Raw genomic sequence first — 7,484 nt, 5'->3', positions numbered from 1 at the left:
AGGAGCTCCCGTGGCTGTGTTCTTGGGCCATGAGTGGACTAGTGGGGACCAGAAATGCTAGGATTTTTGTCTAGGACTGAGACTCGGAACTGCTGCTTCTGGAATGGAATCGGTTGTCAAGCGCCGCTCCTCCCAGCCTCCAATTTCATAGAACTTCCAAATAACTGCAGGAGCTGTAAAAACAGGGTGAACTGCATCTAGCAGGATTTCCTCTGCCTGCCCATGGGACCACAGACATGTAGTTTCCCTGAAGTTAGGCGTCATCCAGAAAGCCCCTCCCAGGCCCAGCACTGGGCAGGACTTGGCAGACGGAAGGCACTTCCCTCGCCTCCTGAGACACCCATGAGAGCTTCCACCTGAAAAACACATCCATTCCTGACACAATGGCTGCGTGATGCTCCCTGAGGTCAGTGTGGGCGCCAGCCTGGAGGAAAAAGTGAGGTGATGGGTCTGACCCCAGTGCCTTTGCTCGGTACGGCAAGGCTCTGACGTTTCCCAGCCTGGATGTGGGAAGAAGGCCTGGTGCGGCTGGGGGCCGAAGGTCCTGAGGGTCGGGACGGAGCCACTCTGAGCATGGACTTCAAAACAGGAAATCTGCAGGTTTGTCCTGGAAGCCTATTGGCCCCTGGCCGAGGGGCCAGAATTTCCACCCTCCCCACGAGCAGAAGCCCTGAATCTGAAACATCAGAACAGAAGGCAGTAAGGAAAGGGCTGGTGCAGCGGGGCCACTGGCACATCTGTTCCCCTCGGCTCTATTAACACCTGCTGTTCTTCAGTCTGAGCCCCTCACCTCCCCAGAAGACAAGAAGGGGTCGGAGTCCCCGGTTACGCATGCCCATTGGACCGTGAAGGATTGTGGTGCCTGTTCAAACATCAAACCAAGGTATTTCTATATCCCCATAACTCAGCTGCTCCCGTGGGCTCCCTCGCACTGATACAATTCCACTCAGACAATGCGTGGGACAAGACAGTCGCTACCTGGTTTTGGGTTTCAAGACTGACTTGGAGTTCTGCCGAGGCCACAGTCTGGAACGCAGGGCTCCACGGTGCCAGAGAAGGGACGTCTAAGCGCCACACCTCCCCGCTCAGGCAGACTCCGCTTCCTGGGACGCAGGTGCTCCCGTAAGAGCGCTGCTCCCAGCAAAGGGGTGGGAAGAGGAACTCGAGGGCGAGGAGGCAGACCGGCCCTCGGGGGATCGTCCGGAGGGAACACAGGCCTTCTCTGTTCCTTCCTCGGTCCGGAGAGAATCCTGGGTGGGGCTGAAAACTTGGGGACAGGACTTTGGGTTAAATGCGGCGGAGTAATGCTCACTTCCCTGAACCCCCTAAACCCACACAGAGGGAGCTGCAGGACAAGGAGGAAACAGGAAACACGTCTGAAGACACTCAGAGGCACCTACTGAAGCCGGAAGCAGGTGCACTTTGCAAAGTGGAGAAGGAGAGACCTCAGGGGCACCTGGGGGGCCAGGCTGACAGGAGACAAGGACCCCAGGGAGCCAGGGCGCCAGGGCTCAGCAGGTGGGCTGTGGACTGGCCACGCCCATGAGGGGAGCGGGGGGGTCAGGGGGGACCTCTAGACCGCCTGGCCCCCTCTCCCCCCAAAGGAGACCCGGGTGACTCTGGAGAGGCTGAAGGGTGACCCATGTGGGGAGGTGAGGCCCGGCCACTTTCCCTGCCCCTTCCTGGAGTGTTCCCTCCTGCAGGAGGCCGGACAATCCCCCCTGAGGAAGCTGCCAAGCTAGGAGGCAGGAGCAATGGATGCTGACCTCTGGGGCTCCCCTAGCGAGGCTATGGGGCCACGGCGGGGGGCGGGGGGTCACCCTACTTGAGCCACATCTGTAGAGCCAGACTCTGCCTTCTTGCCGGAGCCTCCAGCCAGTGTTTTAATGTTCTCCTTTTAAGGAGTCACATGTGGTCCAGGGTCAGCTGACTTTCCCAGAGATCCTCTGTGATATTGTGATTTATAATAAGAAATATATATTTAGGAGTTCCCACTGTGGCTCAGCAGGTTAAGAGCCTGACTAGGAGGATGCAGCTTCAATCCCTGGCCTCACTCAGGGAGGATCCAGCATTGCCATGAGCTGTGGTGTAAGTTCCAGACGTGGTTCAGATCCCATGTTGCTGTGGCTATGGTGTAGGCTGGAGGTTGCAGCTCCAATTCAGGTCTCCTAGCCTGGAAACTTCCATATGCTGCGGGTGCAGCCCTAAATAAATAAATAAATAAATAAATAAATAAATAATATATTATATTATATCTATATAGGTCTTTGGGAATTCCCATTGTGGCTAAGCGGTTAACGAATCCGACTAACATCCATGAGGCTGTGGGTTCGATCCTTGGCCTCGACCAGTGGGTTAAGGATCCAGCGTTGCTGTGAGCTGTGGTGTGGGTCGCAGACGTGGCTCAGATCCTGCATTGCCGTGGCTCTGGCGTAGGCCGGTGGCCACAGCTCCGATTCGACCCCCAGCCTGGGAACCTCCATATGCCATGGGTGTGGCCCTAAAAAAATATATACGTATATATGTCTTCATCCTGTTTATGGCACAGAGCTCCTAAAACCCTTGGAATTTCTTAAGTGACAAGTGTGATAGATGTGTCTCTTGCTATAATAACAAAGTAAATTTGGAAAAGCATCTACAGATGGGGGCTGTTCGCCAGGAGACTCAGCCTTGCAACTGAGTGGTTAGCGGGTTGGAACTCTCGGTCCCCGTGTCCCCCAAACGGCTCAACCTCTGGGAATGGGAGAGGGGTTAGAGGCTGAATCTGTCTCTAGTGGCCAATGATCTAATCAATCATGTCTGTATAGTGAAGCCTCTACCAAGGCCGCCAAGGACAGGGTTTGGAGGCCTTCCAGGCTGGTGAACGAGGGGAGACCCGGGGAGAATGGTGCTCTGGGAGAGGCACGCAAGCTCCGTGTCCGTCCCCATACCCGGGCCCGTGCGTCTCTTTCATCTGGAAGTTCCAGAGTTATATCCAGTAATAATAAGTCAGGGATCTATTTAATTAATTAAGTAGTTAATTACTTTTTTTTGTCTTTCTAGGGCTGCATCCACAACCTATGGAAGTTCCCAGCCTAGGAGTTGAATTGGAGCTGCAGCTGCCGACCTACGCCACAGCCACGGCAATGCGCCAGATCCGAGCCGCATCTGCGACTGTGTCCACTGCAGGTGGCACTGCCACAACGGGAGCTCCATCCAGTAATTTATTAAGTAAATGGGTTTCCTAAGTTCTGGGAGCCGCTCTAGCAAGTTGATGTCAAACCCAAGGAAGCAGGGCATCACAGAACCTCCAATTTAGAGCCAGCTGGTCAGAGCCCAGGTGACAGCCTGGCTTTCAACTGGCATCTGAAAGAGTGTCGTGAAGAGAGTCAGTCTCGTGGCATCTGCCTCTGTCTCCAGGAGAGAGTGTCAGAGTTGGGTGGAAGTGTAGGACCCCCAGCTGGTGTCAGAGGGTTATCTGAAGGGGTGCCTGGGTCCCCACCCCTAAACCTGACACACGCCCTGGAAGCTGGGGATGGGAATTTTAGCCTCTGAACGGAAGAGACGGGAACAAAGTAAACCAACGACCTGGAGGACCTTGAGACAGCGGGAAGGGTGGGGCAGGACACAGACAGCACCAGCCCTAGAATTCCTGTGTTCAGAGAGCCAGGGGGCCTTGCGTCCACGCTACTGGCTGCCTTCGAAGGCCAGTTCAGAAGGCAAGAGAGATGAGAGACACAAACAAGGCATCCAGTGGGAGGGTGGGGGGGAAGCGCCCCTGTTCACGGCTCTGGCGGCTGCCCCTGCACCTGCTGTGTCGCCTGCTGCTCTGTCTCTGCTCTTCCTGGCGTGCTGAACACATCCTCAGCGGACTCTCGCTTCTCTCTCACTGCCAACCACCTCCGTCGGCGTGGGCCTCTGGAACGCATAATATTTCTGTTCTCCGCGCTGCAAAGTGGAGGTAGATAAGGGGTGGGGACTGAGTGTTGGGTCAGCCAGGCACCTGGCACATTGACCTGGCCATTCTCCTCCCGAGGACGCCCGGCTTGTCTGCCACCCCGGATCCCGTGATGGGCACCCTCTTTTTGGAGCCCCAGGAGGGTCTCCGGGATGCCTTCCCTGGAGCAGAGTTCCTGGATGGTTGGCGGGTACCTGCCTCATTTCATGAGTGCGCCAGATTGCTTTCCCCGATGGCTGAATCCAGTTTATTCTCCTCCTGGTGGAGCAGGAGGGGTCTCTTTTCTTCACATCTTAGCGAGCACTGGGCATCATACCCCTTTCTAATGTGTGTGTGTGACTCTATTGGGTTCAACGCGGGCTCTCCTTTAAAAGCTGTGCTTTATCCTGTTACCAGTGAGGGCGAGCATGTCTCATAGACTCACTCGCCAGCTGGGCTTCCTTTCCTACAATTCCCATTCATCCGCGTCTGTCTGTGAGGGTTTCCGACTTGCATCAGTCGTTCCTTGGAATTCCCCGCACTCTCTTTAGAGTTTTAGGTGTGGCTTCATCACTTCATGTGCAGGTGGTATCTGTCGCTGAACAGGGTCCTTAATATTTTTATCATCAAATCTAACATGTCTTCACCTTGTGGTTTGTGCTTTTATTTAAGAAGACTTTACTTACTGTAAACTAAAAACTGAAAATAGAATTACCGTTTGATCCAGCAATCCCACTCCTGGGCATCTATCCAGAGAAAACCATGACTCGCAGAGACACATGTATTCTGATGTTCACTGCAGCACTATTTGCAATAGCCAAGACCTGGAAACAACCTAAATGTCCATCGACAGAGGAGTGGATCAAGAAGATGTGGTCCATATACACAATGGAATACGACTCAGCCACTAAAGGGAACGAAATACCGGCATTTTCCTAGAAACTCTCATGCTAAGTGAAGTCAGCCATACAATGAGACACCAACATCAAATGCTTTCACCAACATGTGGAATCTGAAAAAAGGACAGACGGAACTGCTTTGCAGAACAGATACTAACTCACAGACTTTGAAAAACTTATGGTTTCCAAAGGAGACAGTTGGGGGGGGGGATGCGCTGGGGTTGTGGGATGGAAATCCTATAAAATTGGATTGTGATGATCATTGTACAACCATAAATGTAATAAATTCATTGAGTAACAAAAATTAAAAAAGACTTTACTTATTGTTTTAATTTTAATTTAATTTTTAATTTTTATTTTTTTGTCTTTTTAGGGCCACACCCATGGCATATGGAGGTTCCCAGGCTAGGGGTCTAATCGGAGCTACAGCTGCGACCTACACCACAGCTCACAGCAATGCCGGATCCTTAACCTACTGAGTGACGCAACCTCACGGTTCCTAGTTGGATTCGTCTGCACTGCGCCACGTCGGGAACGCCTATTGTTTTCCTGTTATTTAAGGAGACTTTCTTCACCCCAGTCATGACAACGTTCTCTGTTCTCTTCTCACAGGTTTATAATTATACCTTTTTCCCATCGAAGTTTTTTTTTTGGGTGGGCCACACTTGTGGCGTATGGAAGTTCCTGGGCCAGGGATTGAATCTAAGCCACAGCTATGACCTACTCTGCAGCTACAGCAGCGCCAAATCCTTAACCTACTGAGCCACAGTGGGAACTCCCCATTTAAGACTTTAATCTGCGTGACGTCCACCTTTGTAGATGGTGTGACTTGGGGTCTGGCTTTTTGTGTCCCCATATTAGGAACAATACTGCCCATGAAGCTGTATTTCCTGTCTCCTCTGCTTTCTGGTGGCGCTGCCTCTCCTATTGAATCCCCTACAGGGGCCCTTTGTCTGTCGGTTCTGGAGCAGGGTTGGCTGCTGTCGCTGAGGCTCTGAAGCAGGTCTGAGTGCTTGGGAAACGGAGTCCTCTGTCTGCTCCTTTTTTTCCAAAATGCACAGAGCTATCTGCAGATCTCTCCTGTCCTGTACGAATTCTAGAACGTGCTTGTTAGCGTCTTTCCAGCTGGAGTTTTGAATGAGATGGCAGTGAATGTGTAGTTTGTACACCTGCAGCTTTACCTGTGCTTGTGCAGGAATAGTTCGACGGCTTCTCGCTTTCTCTACGGGGCCCCGGGGAGCCAGTGGTGTGTCTGCCTCCTGTGTCCTTGGCCGTCCAGGACTCATGCACACTGCATGGGCTGCAGAAGGGCTCACTAGCGCCTTCGTGGGTGAATCACTTGAATGGTTATGTTAGGTAACGGTGCCTGTGAAAGTACTCTGCAAGCCTGGAGGCAGCACGCTGCGGGGTACCAAGCACAGGCCAGTACCCGCACGGGGTTCACGTCTGTCCCCCCTTCCCTTGGGCAGGTGGGGGTTGGCTTCCTGCCCGTATCATGAGCGATGGCTCCAGTCCAGGATCCCTTCGAGGACCCAAGTGAACCCTGACACAAACGAAGCACCACGTGTGCCCAGCTATGAGCGTGTTATTACTGAAGCTGCCGTGAAGGTAAAAGGTGAGGCGAATTCTACCTAAAAAACGATCACCGGAGGGCTGATGGGAATCTGATGGCAGGTCACTTGGGCACACTTCATGTGTTCTGCCATCTGTCTTAGCTCTGTTGCCATGACAACATCCTGCTCAAACCACATTGATTTCTCACAGTTCTGGAGGCTGGAAATCTGCAATCGGGGTGCCAGCAGGGGTGGGTTCTGGTGAGGGTCGACAGCCACCTTCCTGCTGTGTCCTCACATGTCAGACAGGGAGAGACCGAGAGAGGCGGAGAGAGACAGAGTTCTGGCGTCTCTTTTTTTAATAAGGCCGCCAGTCCCTTGAGATTAGGGCCTCAGGCTTACGACCTTATTTAACCTCAATCACCTTCCTAAAAGCCGCATATCTAAATATAGGCAATTGGGGTTTCAGCTTCGACACATGAATTTTGGGAGACACGGTTCAGTCCTTAGCCCCATCCTACAGCACACGGTACAGGGAGAGTAAGGGTTCCCGGTCTGCTTGGGCCAAGGCCCCAGGACCACAGGGTCCACTGCCTCCCTTGCCTGGGGAGGTGAGAGGCTGGGACTTAGGGCAGCAGGGCCCTGGCAGGTAGAAGGAGGCTTCTTCTTCTTCTTCTTTTTCTTTTAATTTTTTTTGCCTTTTAGGGCTGCACCTATGGCATATGGAGGTTCCCAGGCTAGGGGTTGAATTGCAGCTGCAGCTGCCAGCCTACACCACAGCCAGGGCAACACCAGGTCTGAGCCTCATCTGTGACCTACAGCACAGCTCACAGCGATGTCGGATTCCTAACCCACTGAGCAAGGCCAGGGATCGAACCTGAGTCCCCATGGGTACTAGTTGGGCTTGTTACCACTGAGCCACAATGGGAACTCCCAAGAGAGGCTTCTTGAGAGACAGGCTTCTTCTCTCCTGACCTTGAGTCTGCCGGCAGGAGCTTCACAGGAGGCCTCTCAGAGGGTCTGATGGTGTGTCTCCTGCTATTTGGAGGTGGAGAGGCTGTGGGGGGAGGGCCTGGGCACCCTGGAGCCCTGGCCCAGCCAGGGGAGGGCAATGCC

General features: G+C 53.3%; 1 long non-coding RNA gene across 1 annotated transcript; it reads left to right on the top strand.

The window, feature by feature from the left end:
* LOC110257536 lies at positions 287-3,270 on the top strand. The gene is made up of 2 exons (XR_002340287.1): positions 287-883; positions 1,340-3,270. It is a non-coding gene; the product is annotated as an uncharacterized LOC110257536 (long non-coding RNA).

The sequence above is a fragment of the Sus scrofa genome, chromosome 18, assembly GCF_000003025.6.
Source record: "Sus scrofa isolate TJ Tabasco breed Duroc chromosome 18, Sscrofa11.1, whole genome shotgun sequence".
Classification (NCBI taxonomy): Eukaryota; Metazoa; Chordata; class Mammalia; order Artiodactyla; family Suidae; genus Sus; species Sus scrofa.
This window is presented reverse-complemented; position numbering and strand designations above follow the sequence as displayed.